Consider the following 16,557-nt stretch of genomic DNA (forward strand, 5'->3'; position numbering starts at 1 on the left):
AAGAGGCTTTTGAGTTCCTCTTCACTTTCTGCCATAAGGGTGGTGTCATCTGCATATCTGAGGTTATTGATATTTCTCCCAGCAATCTTGATTCCAGTTTGTGTTTCTTCCAGTCCAGAGTTTCTCATGATGTACTCTGCATATAAGTTAAATAAACAGGGTGACAATACACAGCCTTGATGAACTCCTTTTCCTGTTTGGAACCAGTCTATTGTTCCATGTCCATTTCTAACTGTTGCTTCCTGACCTGCATACAAATTTCTCAAGAGGCAGATCAGGTGGTCTCTTGTTCCCATCTCTTTCAGAATTTTCCATAGTTTATTATGATCCACAGAATCAAAGGCTTTGGCATAGTCAATAAAGCAGAAATAGATGTTTTTCTGGAACTCTCTTGCTTTTTCTATGATCCAGTGGATATTGGCAATTTGATCTCTGGTTCCTCTGCCTTTTCTAAAACCAGCTTGAACATCAGGAAGTTCAAGGTTCACCTATTGCTGAAGCCTGGCTTGGGGAATTTTGAGCATTACTTTACTAGTGTGTGAGATGAGTGCAATTGTGAGGTAGTTTGAGCATTCTTTGGCATTGCCTTTCTTTGGGATTGGAATGAAAACTGACCTTTTCCAGTCCTGTGGCCACTGCTGAGGTTTCCAAATTTGCTGGCATATTGAGTGCAGCACTTTCACAGCATCATCTTTCAGGATGTGGAATAGCTCAACTGGAATTCCATCACCTCCACTAGCTTTGTTTGTAGTGATGCTTTCTAAGGCCCACTTGACTTCACATTCCAGGATGTCTGGCTCTAGGTCAGTGATCACACCATCGTGATTATCTGGGTCATGAAGATCTTTTTTGTACAGTTCTCCTGTGTATTCTTGCCACCTCTTCTTAATATCTTCTGCTTCTGTTAGGTCCATACCATTTCTCTCCTTTATCAAGCTCATCTTTGCATGAAATGTTCCTTTGGTATCTCTGATTTTCTTGAAGAGATCCCTAATCTTTCCCATTCTGTTGTTTTCCTCTATTTCTTTGCATTGATCGCTGAAGAAGGCTTTCTTATTTCTTCTTGCTATTCTTTGGAACTCTGCATTCAGATGTTTATATCTTTCCTTTTCTCCTTTGCTTTTCGCTTCTCTTCTTTTCACAGCTATTTGTAAGGCCTCCCCGGACAGCCATTTTGCTTTTCTGCATTTCTTTTCTATGGGAATGGTCTTGATCCCTGTCTCCTGTACAATGTCACGAACCTCATTCCATAGTTCATCAGGCACTCTATCTATCAGATCTAGGCCCTTAAATCTATTTCTCACTTCCACTGTATAATCATAAGGGATTTGATTTGGGTCATACCTGAATGGTCTAGAGGTTTTCCCTACTTTCTTCAATTTAAGTCTGAATTTGGCAGTAAGGAGTTCATGGTCTGAGCCACAGTCAGCTCCTGGTCTTGTTTTTGCTGACTGTATAGAGCTTCTCCATCTTTGGCTGGAAAGAATATAATCAATCTGATTTTGGTGTTGACCATCTGGTGATGTCCATGCATAGAGTCTTCTCTTGTGTTGTTGGAAGAGGATGTTTGTTATGACCAGTGCATTTTCTTGGCAAAACTCTATTAGTCTTTGCCCTGCTTCATTCCGTATTCCAATAGACTTCTATAATTAATAGACTTCTATACAGCAGGAAAGGGGCTTCCCTGGTGGCTCAGAGGTTAAAACGTCTGCCTGCAATGTGGGAGACCCAGGTTGAATCCCTGGGTCGGGAAGATCCCCTGGAGAAGGAAATGGCAACCCACTCCAGTATTCTTGCCTGGAGAATCCCATGGACAGAGGAGCATGGTAGGCTACACTCCACAGGGTCACAAAGAGTCGGACATGACTTCACTTTCACACAGCAGGCAAGCTCAAAGAGGGAAGGAAAACTCATGGCACTCACCATAATTCTTCCCCCTGGTCAACATTACACAATCAGAAGATTCCCAGATCTCAGCTTCTCCCTGGTGAGAGAAAGAGAAGACTGAAACATATGTCTAACATTTAGACTTTGGGTGAGGGGGCTACCTGAAAGACTGGTTTCTGTCTTGCCTTAATCTAAGCACTGTTAAGAAAGAGCACCAGACTGGAAGTCAGTGAGAATAAAGGCACTGTTCTGAGGCACTCACTCCCCATAGACCATTCCCCAGCTCAGTGGATCATGCAAGGGGTGGGGGGAAGAGGGGGGGAACAATTCCTGACTTCTCCCTGGAGAGAGAGAGAGTTGGAACATACATCCAGCATTCCATCTTTTCTGTGGGCTGCCTGAGGACTGGTATCTCTCTCCTGCCTCAGAGCACTGATGGGACATGATATACTCTAGATCTCTAGATGCCTGGGGTTTGCTGAACAATACAAGAGAGCTGGGCAGCACATTGCTGCTCCAAAGTACCTGCAGAACAGCAGAAAGAGAGAGGCTGATACAGCTGCACACCTATCCCTCCAGGGAAGGAGAGAGGAGCATGTGCCCCAAGACTCTTACTGAGAACTGAAAGAGAAAAAAAAAAAAAAAAAAAAACTGCCAAACAAGAATACTACATCCTGCAAAACTGTGCTTTCCAAATGGAGGATAAACAAAGCTGAGGGAATTCATCATCACTGGGCTTGTCTTACAAGAAATGCAATTTCTTTTCATTTATTCATCTAAGGTAAATTTGTACCTATACACAGTAAAAAGAAAATCACATAGGAAAAAAATAATTTTCATGACATTATTCATAAAATTTGAATAAAAAACAAGAAGTTGATAAAGAGTAGGATGGGTAAATCATAGTTTATATGATAGTATACTGGTGAAGGTTAAATAGGAGAGTGAAAAACTTGGCTTAAAATTCAATATTCAAAAAACTAAGATCATAGTAACCAGTCCCATCACTTCATGGCAAATAGATGGGGGAAAAATGGAAACAGTGACTTTATTTTATTGAGCTCCAAAATCACTGCAGACCGTGACTGCAGCCATGAAATTAAAAGATGCTTGCTCCTTGGAATAAAAGCTATGACAAACCTTGACAGTCTATTAAAAATCAGAGATATTACTTTGCCAAAAATGTCTGTATAGTCAAAGCTATGATTTTTACAGTAGTCACGTACAGATGTGAGAGTTGGACCATAAAGAAGATTGAGATGCTTTCAAATTGTGGTGCTGGAGAAGACTCTTGAGAGTCCCTTGGACTGCAAGGAGATCAAACTAGTCAATCCTAAAGGAAATCAGTCCTGGATAATCATTGGAAGGACTGATGCTGAAGCTGAAGCTCCAGTACTTTGGTCACCTGATGCAAAGAGTCAACTCATTGGAAAAGACCCTGATGCTGGGGAAGATTGAGGGCAGGAAGAGAAGGGGGTGACAGAGGATAAGATGGTTGGATGGCATCCTCAACTCAACAGACATGAGTTTGCGCAAACTCTGGGAGATAGTGAAGGACAGGAAAGCTGGGCATGCTGCAGTTCCTGGGGTGGCAAGGAGTCAGACACAACTGATCAAATGAACAACATGATAGTATATTACATAGCAACAGAACTGAGCAAATTATTCTTACATGCACCATCGTGGATGAATCTTATAAATGTAATGTTGATTTACAATAGCCTGACACAAAAGAATGATTTCTGTATGATTCTGTTTTCATAAAATTCAAAACAGACAAAACTAATCTACAGTGCTTAAACTTAGTCATTACCTTTGGAAACGTGACAGGAAGTAGTGAAAGAAAGGGGCACAAAGGGAATTTCTGGTGTCAGGTCATATCCTAGCTTTAATCTGAGTTGTAGTTATGTAGGTGGGTTCATTTTGTGATAAGTCATCAAGATATACGGAGAAGGCAATGGCACCCCACTCCAGTACTCTTGCCTGGAAAATCCCATGGATAGAGAAGCCTGGTAGGCTGCAGTCCATGGGATCGCTAAGAGTCAGACACGATTGAGCGACTTCACTTTCACTTTCATGCATTGGAGAAGGAGATGGCAACCCACTCCAGTGTTCTTGCCTGGAGAATCCCAGGGATGGCGGAGCCTGGTGGGCTGCCGTCTATGGGCTTGCACCGAGTCGGACACGACTGAAGCGACTTAGCAGCAGCAGTAGCATCAAGATATAAATTTATGATTTGTAAATTTTCCTACGTCAAGAAAAAGGAATACACTAAAAGGTATTCCTGCCACTACTGACTCTGATCCACTGAGCACCCATATCTACAATTCAACCCAGGATAATCACATTTTTCTATTTGGCTCCCTCTGCATTGTTGTTTTATGTTTTTTAATTAAGCTTTTTAAATGTAATTTTAGGGCTTTTCCCTCATAGCTCTGTTGGTAAAGAATCTGCCTGCAATGAAGGAGACCCCAGTTTGGTTTTGGGTCAGAAGATCCACTGGAGAAGGGATAAGCTACCCACTCCAGTATTCTTGGGCTTCCCTTGTGACTCAGCTGGTTAAGATTCCACCTGCCATGCAGAAGATGTGGGTTCGATCCCTGGGTTGGGAAGATCCCCTGGAGAAGGCGAAGGCTACCCACTCCAGTATTCTGGCCTGGCCTAATTTTAGATTAACATGCAGTTATAAGAAATAATATAGAAATATCCAGTTTTCCCCAATGGTAACATTTTGTAAAATTATAGCAATATAGTAACCAGGATACTGACACTGATACAGTCAAGATACAGAACAGTTTCATCATCACAAAGATCCCTCATGTTGACTTTAATAATCATATCTACTTCCCTGCTGTCCCAATGCCTGGCAACTGCTAATCTAGTCTTCATTTCCATAATTTTGTCATTTTAAGAGTGTTATATAAGTGGAATCATATAGTATGCAACCTATTGAGATGGGTTTTTTTAGCCAAGCATGCAAAGTGAAACTGAAAATGTTAGTCGCTCAGTCATGCCTGACTCTTTTCAATCCCATAAACTGTAGCCCGTCAGGCTCCTCTGTCCATGGAATTCTCCATGTGAGAATACTGGAGTGGGTTGCCATTTCCTTCTCCAGGGGAACTTCCTGAGCCAGGGATCGAACCCTGGTCTCCTGCATTGCAGGCAGACGCAGGAAATGCATCCAGGTTGTAGTATATTACCAGGTCTTTCCTTTTTACTGAAGAGTAGTATTTCTTGGTATGGATATTCCACAATTTGCTCAACCTATTGTTTCCAGTTTGGGGCTATTACAAATAAAATTACTATAAACATTTGTGTACAGATTTTTATATGAACATATGTCTTCATTTATCTGGTTTAAGGGTCTAGGAGTATAACTGTTATATCACATGGTAGTTGCATATTTAGTTTTTTTAAAGAAACTGTCAAAACTACTTTCCAGAGTGGTTGTACCAGCTTACATTTCCATCATCAGTGTATGATTGATCCAGTTTCTCTGTATTCTCCTCAGGATTTGCTGCTGTCACAATTTTTTATTTTATCCATTCTGATAGGTGTATACTGATATTATCATGTGGTTTTAGTTTGAATCCCTCCGTTGTCTACTGATGTTGAACATCTTTTCAAGTGCTTAATTTGACATTTGTTTATCTTCAATGAAATGTCTATGCCTTTCGCCGTTGTACTAACTGGATTGTATGGATCTTTTTTACGGTTGAATTCTGAGAGTTCTTTATATATCCTAGATACTAGTCTTTTGTCTAATGTGTGGCTACTCCTTTGTCAGAAACATGTGCTTTTTCCCATTCTTGAAAATGTCTTTTTATCTTCTTAACAGGTTCTTTCAGAGAGCAAAAATTTTTTAATTTTGATAAAGTCCAATATAGCAATTTTCCCTTTTGTACATTGCTCTTTGGTGTCAAACCTACGAACATTTGCCTAGTATCAGGTCCTAAAGTTTTCTATGTTTTCTTGTAAAAGTTTATAGTTTTATGTCTTATGCTTAAGCTTGTGATTCATTTTAACCTTTATAAAGTATGGGGCTTAGGTTGAAGGTTTTTTTTTAACCTATGGATGTCCAATTGTCCCAGGACTATTTGATGAAAATTCTATCTTAATTCTGTTGTTTTTGCAGATTTGTCAAAACTCAGGCATGTTTGTGGGTATTTCTATGTTCTCTATTCTGTTCCAATGTCTATGTCTATCCCACCACCATTACCACATAGATATTATTATTTTAGTTATCAGTCAGTTCAGTTCAGTCACTGAGTCATATCTGACTCTTTGCAACCCCAGGGACTCCAGCACACCAGGCCTCCTTGTCCATCACCAACTCCCAAAGTTTACTCAAACTCACGTCCATTGAGTTAGTGATGCCATCTAACCATCTCAGCCTCTGTTGTCTCCTTCTCCTCTAGCCTTCAATCGTTCCCAGCATCAGGGTCTTTTCAAAGGTCTCAGCTCTTCATATCAAGTGGCCAAAGTATTGGAGTTTCAGCTTCAATATGAGTCCTTCCGATGAATGTTCAGGGCTGATTTCCTTTAGTGTGGACTGGATGCATCTCCTTGCAGTTCAATGGGACTCTCAAGAGTCTTATCCAACACCACAGCTCAAAGCATCAATTCTTCAGCGCTCAACTTTCTTTATAGTCCAACTCTCACATCCATACATGACTACTGGGAAAACCTTAGTCTTGACTAGACAGACTTTTGTTGGCAAAGTAATGTCTCTGCTTTTTAATATGCTCTCTAGGTTGGTCATAACTTCTCTTCCAAGGAGTCTTTTTATATCATGGCTGCAGTCACCATCTGCAGTGATTTTGGAGCCCAAAAAAATAAAGTCTGACACTATTTCTACTGTTTCCCCATCTGTTTCCCATGAAGTGATGGGACCAGATGCCATGATCCATTTTCTGAATGTTGAGCCTTAAGACAACTTTTTCACTCTCCTCTTTCACCTTCATCAAGAGGCTCTTTAGTTCTTCTTCGCTTTCTGCCATAAGGGTTCTGTCATCTACATATCTGAGTTTATTGATATTTCTCCCAGCAATCTTGATTCTAGCTTGTGCTTCATCCAGCCCAGCATTTCTCATGATGTACTCTACAAATACGCTAAATAATCAGGGTGACAGTATGCAGCCTTGACGTACTTCTTTTCCTATTTGGAACCAGTCTGTTGTTCTATGTCCACTTCTAACTGTTGCTTCCTGACCTGAATACAGGTTTCTCAAGAGGCAGGTCAGGTGGTCTGGTATTCCCATCTCTTTCACAATTTTCCATAATTTACTGTGATCCACACAGTCTAAGGCTTTGGCATAGTCAATAAAGTAGAAATAGATGTTTTCTGGAACTCTCTTGCTTTTTCGATGATCCAGCAGATGTTGGCAACTTGGTCTGTGGTTCCTCTGCCTTTTCTAAAACCAGCTTGAACATCTGGAAGTTCACAGTTCATGCACTGTTGAAGCCTGGCTTGGAGAATTTTGCATATTACTTTACTAGCTTGTGAGATAAGTGCAATTGTGCATTAGTTGGAGCACTCTTTGGCATTGCCTTTCTTTGGGATTGGAATGAAACTGACCTTTTCCAGTCCTGTGGCCACTGCTGAGTTTTCCAAATTTGCTGGCATATTGAGTACAGCACTTTCACAGCATCATCTTCTAGCACTCAAAATAGCTTAACTGGAATTCCATCACCTCCACTAGCTTTGTTCGTAGTGATGCTACCTAAGGCCCACTTGACTTCACATTCCAGGACATCTGGCTCTAGGTGAGTGATCACACCATCGTGATTGTCTGGGTCATGCAGGTCTCTTTTGTACAGTTCTTCTGTGTATTCTTACCACCTCTTCTTAATATCTTCTGCTTCTGTTAGGTCCATGCCATTTCTGTCCTTTATTGAGCCCATCTTTGCATGAAATATTCCCTTGGTATCTCTAATTTTCTTGAAGAAATCGCCAGTCTTTCCCATTCTATTGTTTTCCTCTATTTCTTCGCACTGATCTCTGAGGAAGGCTTTCATCTCCTTGCTATTCTTTGGAACTCTGCATTCAAATGCTTATATCTTTTCTTTTCTCCTTTGTTTTTTGGTTCTCTTCTTTTCACAGCTATTTGTAAGGCCTCCTCACAGAGACATTTTGCTTTTTTGCATTTCTTCTTCTTGGGGATGGTCTTGCTCCCTGTCTCCTGATCAATGTCACAAACCTCCATCCATAGTTCATCAGGCACTCTGTCTATCAGATCTAGTCCCTTAAATCTATTTCTCACTTCTACTGTATAATTGTTAGGGATTTGATTTAGGTCATAGCTGAATGGTCTAGTGGATTTCCCTGCTTTCTTCTATTTAAGTCTGAATTTGGCAATAAGGAGTTCATGATCAGAGCAACAGTCAGTTCCTGGTCTTGTTTTTGCTGACTGTATAGAGCCTCTTCATCTTTGGCTGCAAAGAATATAAACAATCTGATTTCATTGTTAACCATCTGGTAATGTCCCTGTATAGAGTCTTCTCTTGTGTTGTTGGAAAAGGGTGTTCGCTATGACCAGTGCATTCTCTTAGCAGAACTCTATTAGCCTTTGCCCTGCTTCATTCTGCACTATAAGGCCAAATTTGCCTGTTACTCCAGGTGTTTCTTGACTTCCTACTTTTGCATTCCAGTCCCCTATAATGAAAAGGACATCTTTTTTGGGTGTTAGTTCTAGATGGTCTTGTAGGTTTTCATAGAACCATTCAACGTCAGCTTCTTCAGCATTACTGGTCAGGGCATGGACTTGGATTACTGTGCTGTTGAATGGTTTGCCTTGGAAATGAACAGAGATCATTCTGTCATTTTTGAGACTGCATCCAAGTACTGCATTTCGGACCCTTTTGTTGACTATGATGGCTACTCCATTTCTTCTAAGGGATTCTTGCCCACTGTAGTAGATATAATGGTCATCTGAGTTAAATTCACCCATTCCAGTCCATTTTAGTTCACTGATTCCTAAAATGTCAACATTCACTCTTATCATCTCCTGTTTGACCACTTCCAATTTGCCTTGATTCAGGAACCTAACATTCCAGGTTCCTATGCAATATTGCTCTTTACAACATTGGACCTTGCGTCCACCACCAGTCACATCTCCAAGTGGGTGTTGTTTTTGCTTTGGCTCCGTCTCTTCATTCTTTCTGGAGTTGTTTCTTCACCGCTATCCAGTAGCATATTGGATACCTACCGACCTGGGGAGTTGATCTTTCAGTGTCCTATCTTTTGCCTTTTCATACTGTTCATGGGGTTATCAAGGCAGAAATATTTATTTTAGTTAAAAATAACTCTTCAAATAGGAAAGACAGACTCTCTCTCACTTTAGTCTTCTTTTTTCAAAATAGATCTAGCTAATCTAGTTCTTTTTTCTTTCCATGTAAATTTTGGATAATATTGTCTGTGTCTATAAAAGATATTGCTTGGATATATACTAAGCCTTTCATCAATTTGTGAGAATTGATATTTTTATTATGTTGAGGCTTATAATGCATGAATGCTGCTGCGGCTGCTGCTGCTAAGTCACTTCAGTTGTGCCTGATTCTGTGCAACCCATAGATGGCAGCCCACCAGGCTCTTCTGTCCATAGGATTCTCCAAGCAAGAGTACTGGAGTGGGTTGCCATTGCCTTCTCCAATAATGTATGAATAGATATTTCTATTTCTGTACATGTTCTTTCTTTCACCAGCATTGTATACTTTTCAACATACAAGTCTTGCACAAGTTTTGTTATATCTATAATATAGTATTTCATTATTTTTATGTGATTATAAATGATAGTTCAATTTCAGTGTCCATGTGTTCATTGCTAGTATATAAACATATAATTGATTTTTATATGTTTATCTTGTATCTTGCAACATTGCTGAACTCAGCTGTTAGAACTTCTCATGTTATATTTGTTTAATCTCACATTTTCTTCTCATTTTTTGATAGTTAAGTGCTTAAGAATCTAAAATATGCTACTTTTATAGTATAAATTTCACATGAATTATATCTGAACCTTTTGAGGGTTAAATTTTACTGACCACTGATTCTTACACATGCATGATTATTTCCATGTGTGTTTTATATTCTGGAGGTTACGATGTCTTTACTGACACATTATTAGCAGAAATTCAACATACCCTTGTGTGCAGTTTATGTGATATTACATTTTCTTCTGAAGCACTCAGGGATAGTATTATCTTAGGACTGATTTTTATGTCAATTAAAAATGTATAGCTGCATTGGGGCATACTCACAAATTAAGAATTAAATGATAAGAATTTTTTCTACTATGAAAAAAAGTTTTTGCTCTATGCTGATGAGATAACAAAGGACTGGGAAAATGACAATTTTTCTGCTCCATTTTGCACACAGCATATAGTCCCTTGAAGGTTTAATATCAGCATCTCTGAGTTCAAATTTCCCACCAATGATAGCCTGTTTTGTTTGACTACCAAGCCCCTTGGTCAGTAAAACTAGTATCCAGTCTCCAAGACAACCACAGTGTCAACTCAGATTTATTTCTTTGGAGTTCAATAGCCCTACGCCCCTCCATTTTGGATCATTACTTAATTTCCTTTACTTCTTTAAAGTTTAGTGGTACAATCAAGGTGATTTATTATACTTTTTCTGCCATAAGGGTGGTGTCATCTGCATATCTGAGGTTATTGATATTTCTCCCGGCAATCTTGATTCCAGCTTGTGCTTCTTCCAGCCCAGCATTTCTCATGATGTACTCTGCATATAAGTTAAATAAGCCGGGTGACAATATGCAGCCTTGACATATTCCTTTTCTTATTTGGAACCAGTCTGTTGTTTCATGTCCACTTCTAACTGTTGCTTCCTGACCTGCATACAGGTTTCTCAAGAGGCAGGTCAGGTGGTCTAGTATTCCCATCTCTTTCAGAATTTTCCACAGTTTATTGTGATCCACACAGTCAAAGGCTTTGGCATAGTCAATAAAGCAGAAATAGATGTTTTCCTGGAACTCTCTTGCTTTTAAGATGACCCAGCTGATGTTAGCAATTTGATCTCTGGTTCCTCTGCCTTTTCTAAAACCAGCGTGAACATCTAGAAGTTCATGGTTCATGTATTGCTGAAGCCTGGCTTGGAGAATTTTGAGCATTACTTTACTAGCATGTGAGATGAGTGCGATTGTGCGGTAGTTTGAGCATTCTTTGGCATTACTTTTCTTTGGGATTGGAATGAAAACTGACCTTTTCCAGTCCTCTGACCACTGCTGAATTTTCCAAATTTGCTGGCATATTGAGTACAGCACTTTCACAGCATCATCTTTCAGTATTTGAAATAGCTCAACTGGAATTCCATCACCTCCACTAGCTTTGTTCGTAGTGATGCTTTCTAAGGCCCACTTGACTTCACATTCCAGGACATCTGGCTCTAGGTGAGTGATCACACCATCGTGATTGTCTGGGTCATGAAGATCTTTTTTGATGACACCACCCTTATGGCACAAAGTGAAGATGCATTAAAAAGCCTCTTGATGAAAGTGAAAGAGGAAAAAAAAAAAAAGAAAGAAAGTGAAAGAGGAGAGTGAAAAAGCTGGCTTAAAGCTCAACATTCAGAAAATGAAGATCATGGCATCTGGTCCCATAACTTCATGGGAAATAGATGGGGAAACAGTGGAAACAGTGTCAGACTTTATTTTTGGGGGCTCCAAAATCACTGCAGATGGTGATTGCAGCCATGAAATTAAAAGACGCTTACTCCATGGAAGGAAAGTTATGGCCAACCTAGATGGTGTATTAAAAAGCAGAGACATTACTTTGCCAACAAAGGTCCGTCTAATCAAGGCTATGGTTTTTTCAGTGGTCATGTATGGATGTGAGAGTTGGACTGTGAAGAAAGCTGAGCGCTGAAGAATTGATGCTTTTGAACTGTGGTGTTGGAGAAGACTCTTGAGAGTCCCTTGGTTTGTAAGGAGATCCAACCAGTCCATCCTAAAGGCGATCAGTCCTGGGTGTTCACTGGAAGGACTGATGCTGAAGCTGAAACTCCAATACTTTGGCCACCTCATGAGAAAAGTTGACTCATTGGAAAAGGGATTGAGAGCAGGAGGAGAAGGAGATGACAGAGGATGAGATGGCTGGATGGCATCACCAACTCGATGGACATGAGTTTGGGTAAACTCCAGGAGTTGGTGATGGACAGGGAGGACTGGCATGCTGCGATTCATGGGGTCGCAAACAGTCGGACACCTAAGCAACTGAACTGAACTGATTATACTTTTTCCAGCATTTTGGTATATTATGTAGTATGAATGTTTTAATTCTACTTAGATATACATAGTAATATCAGCTATTACTTCATTATTATTAGACTTTAATATTTTACTTAGATTCTATTATTTAGGCTCATACATGAAATAGGCTTATAATTTTATATCTTATACTTTGTAACCAAGGTGATAGCACCTTCTAAATAAGTTGGGTGGATTTAATATTTTTCTAATTTCTAGAACAATCTGTATAATATAGAGAGATTCTACTACTTAAATTTTTGGTAAATTCTCCTATAAAATATTCTGGGTTTGAGACTTTACTGGTACGAGGTCTTTGATCACCAGGGCTGTATTTTTTTTTTTGGTCAGTAATTATTGGCCCACTCATGGTCTTCCTTTTCCTCATACAAATTTTGGCATTTCAGAAGTCATCCATTTCATCTATGCTTTAAATCATTTGCATATATTCCTTTCTAATATTTTTATTAATTTTTAAACCCTTTGCTACCAGTCGTGATATGGAAGTTTTTTTCTGTATTTTGTCTTCTCTCTCGTCTAGTCTCTATCAGTGCTGGTAGAGGTTTATTTGTCATAAAGCATTTAAACCAGCTTTTAATTTTGTTCTTTATTTAATAAATTTAGATACAAAATAATAAAATTAATGTCTTTCAGACATATTGGTTTGGAGAAGGCAATGGCACTCCACTCCAGTACTCTTGCCTGGAAAATCCCATGGACAGAGGACCCTGATGGGCCGCAGTCCATGGGGTGACTAAGAGTCGGACACGACTGAGCGACTTCACTTTCACTTTTCACTTTCAAGTATTGGAGAAGGAAATGGCAACCCACTCCAGTATTCTTGCCTGGAGAATCCCAGGGACGGGGGAGCCTGGTGGGCTGCCGCCCCTGGGGTTGCACAGAGTCGGACACGACTGAAGTGACTTAGCAGACACATTGGTTATAAAGATACTTTCTATAGCTATAAATTCAAAATGCTACATGCTAAGTCGCTTCTGCCATGTCCAACTCTTTGTGACCCCACAGCCTGTAGCTTGCCAGGCTCATCTGTCCATGGGATTCTCCAGGCATGAGTTTTGGAGTGGGTTGCCATTTCCTTCTCCAATAAATTCAAAATATAAAGTGAATCAAAAATTTATTTACATTTAGACAGTGCTCAAAATCAATTATTTCTTTCTTATTACAACCAGTATTTTCACTTGTCTAGCCTTCTTGCACTAATCACCAGAATCTGATCATCCATATGACCCATTGCCACAATGAACAATCCACTGGAACACTCAAAGCATGTGAATTGCTCAGGCAACAGCTTTATTCCAGCAGTTAGCAGATTAGGACAAACAGCATTTTCCATAATATAAACCACGCTTCCTAAGCAAAAACAAAAGTCATATCCACTTCCATTGATAAAAATGTATGCTGTGGGAGAAGGCCCTGTACTCACTTTTTTTTTTAAAAAAAAGGTAGAAAGCAAGGTGAATTCTTTCTGAATTTTTCCACAAGGGAAATGAAACTAAGAAGCACAGGATTTTAAAATTAAAAGTGACCAGAGAAGTCAAACCATTCATCACCCTCATTCTGCAGGTGAAGAAGTCATGGCCTAGAGAATTGACACATATTAATACTAGATGACACACAAAAACCAGAACTCAGTCAGATCAGTGACTACAACCTGATAACAAAATGAATATTTTTCCCTTACTACAACTTACCAGGAAAGAAGCAAAATTCCAGGAATGAGAAACTTGAGAATGATGAAAGGAGGATGGAAAATGGGAAGTGCAAGATGGAAAACTCTTAGGGAAGAGTCCTACTAAAATTAAAGAGGAATTTTAACAAGGACAGACAAATTTGAGAACACTAAATTCCCACTTGATAATAAATGAGAATTGACTTTTTTATTCATGTCACTTCTATAAATCAAAGCCAAAGGGCCCATTTGTATTTTGTTACTCAAATTGGTATTACCGTTCTCATTGTTCAAACACTGACTGAATATTTACCTGCAAGTCATCTTTGCAGTTATGAAGGACGTGGCACAAGAAGAAAGGCAAACAGAAAGCAAGCATCAATGTTTCTTTTATTAGGAAATGCTAAGTTGTGCCAGTGTTTCTTTGTCACATTTGCAATCTAGGAGGGAGAGGGAAAAAACATATTGCAATTTAAACTCAGAGCCTGATTATCAATGACCTTTAAACTCTGAAACCAGTGTTACTGCCCACATGGTAAATGCAATTATGAAATTTGATTTCCTATATGTTGTAGGCAATGAAACGTTTTAATTGACACTGATATATATTTGTAATAAGTTCTGTATAAATTAAAAATCAATGCCAATTTCAACTCCCTGGGTAATTTTTTATTGAATATGCAAAGATTTCATGGGGGCTGGACATTTGCAAATAGCAAAACAACAAAAAACAAATTTGACACAGAACTCAACTATTCTAAACCCAGAAATGGTATCTGGCTACAGGGCTTACCAAAACCATTAAGCAAACTTGCCAAACCTAAGTTTGCCTCATAGTTTCGGGAGATTCCCACAATGTTATAGCAGGTAGGAGCCCTCAATTGCTTCACTATTTCTCCACTCACAGTCAGACTAAACCAGCAGCACAACCTGATTCCTTCTCTTTGCTGAAACCCTTCTATTCTGCTTTAACTGAGACACTGCTGAATGTAATGGAGCTGCCTTCATTGTAGTCAGGCTGGGTACCTGTATTCAGAGACCACACACTGTCTGAGATGCGTCATGCCTAAAACACTGACCCAAGTTCCTGTGACCAGGGTTTGATGGAACTACACTAACCAGAAAACTCAGCATGCATGGAACATGTTTGAACATGCATTCATCCATGCAAGAACACCCACACATATGCGTGCACACGTGCTCATCAAGTAACTGGTAAGAGGGCTGCAGTTGAGATTGTTCTGACTTCCAGTTGGCATTTCTGGGCAGGCAGTTCTCAGCACCTTCTGGCACCAGTGAGGGTGACAGCATTGTGCTGGGCTCTCAGGGCTTCAGAGCACAAAGTGAAAACAAGGCTCTCCTGAAAGGCAACCAGCCCCTCTCTAGTGCAGCCACTCAAGCGCTTCCTTCCTTTCTCAACTTTTGGCTAGAAGTGAACAGCACATTACATACAGCAAAGCTTGAAGACTGGGAGAGCTGTCAGGGCTATTGTTTTCTTTCTCTTTTCCACATTGATTTCATCTGAGACTGAACATCACAGCAATTATGCCTGTCAGCTCTAGACCTTAACTTCCTATACGATTTTGAAAATGTCCCTGTTAACATGAGGCCATCTGGAGATGGGTCCTCTTTATGAATTCCCATATGTATGCAATCAGACCCAGTGGGTGACTACAGTGGTATCATTTAAATGTTCTTTTTCCAGGGGTCCAAACCAGGTAGCATATCTCATAATGATAAATCTGAAAATGAGGATTATGTGCTTATGTTAAAAAGAAAAGGCATATAAGTGAACTGTGTAGCAATAGAAACTGTGTCTGACTAGGTTGTGAAAACCTGTACAAGACTAATGTATGACCTAATTTCTATAACATTTTTATATTTATTTGTGATATATATACATATTTATGACTATAACACTCAATAAAGGCATAGTAAGATATAGGTTTTTATTTACTTTTCACTTATCTATATTTTATAAGCTTTCTTCAGTAATTTTGCATTATTTTTACTATAGAATCTTCTTTTAATTTTAAGCTAGCATGAGATGAGCTACAGGAAGTATGTATAAGGAACATAAGTCTCCTTTTATAGACGCAGAATATCCAAGCATATATAAACAGAAGGAAATGTACAATTGTATGTAAGTAAACATACATAGAGCTCAGAAAATAGAGTTAAGCTTGTGAAAGTAGCAGAGCTGGAACTGCCTCCCCAGAATATTTATATGCACCCACAAAGATATTTATATAAACTCGCCATCCATCCACAACTTCCCAAGTTACTTTTTTGTCATTTTTGCAGTCCTGATGGCTCAGCAGAGTCCCTTTACAATACTGAGTACCCTATCCTAACTCTGACATATAAATTCAGATGGCAAGGAATCATCATATGGGGAATCTTCTCTGGTAAAAGCTCGAAAAACAAAATGCCTATCAAACTTTTCCAAATGCCATGATTTTTTAAGAGAAACAAGGAACCAAGAGAAAACAGGCAATGGTTAAAACAAAACAAAAAAATACTATTTTCTTCTTTCGAGTCAAAAGCGCTAAATCGTAACTGCCTTGTAAATCTCTATCAATTTGTGCTCCATGTAAATCTCAAACGGGAATTCTCTTAGAAAACCTTCCCTAGAAAGTACTTACCAGGATGTTTATACAGTCATTACTGGTAGGTTTTTCTCGGCAGGAAAAAAGTCACGGTTGCAGTTCCAATCTT

The sequence above is a fragment of the Bos indicus genome, chromosome 7 (genome assembly GCF_029378745.1).
Source record: "Bos indicus isolate NIAB-ARS_2022 breed Sahiwal x Tharparkar chromosome 7, NIAB-ARS_B.indTharparkar_mat_pri_1.0, whole genome shotgun sequence".
Taxonomy (NCBI): Eukaryota; Metazoa; Chordata; class Mammalia; order Artiodactyla; family Bovidae; genus Bos; species Bos indicus.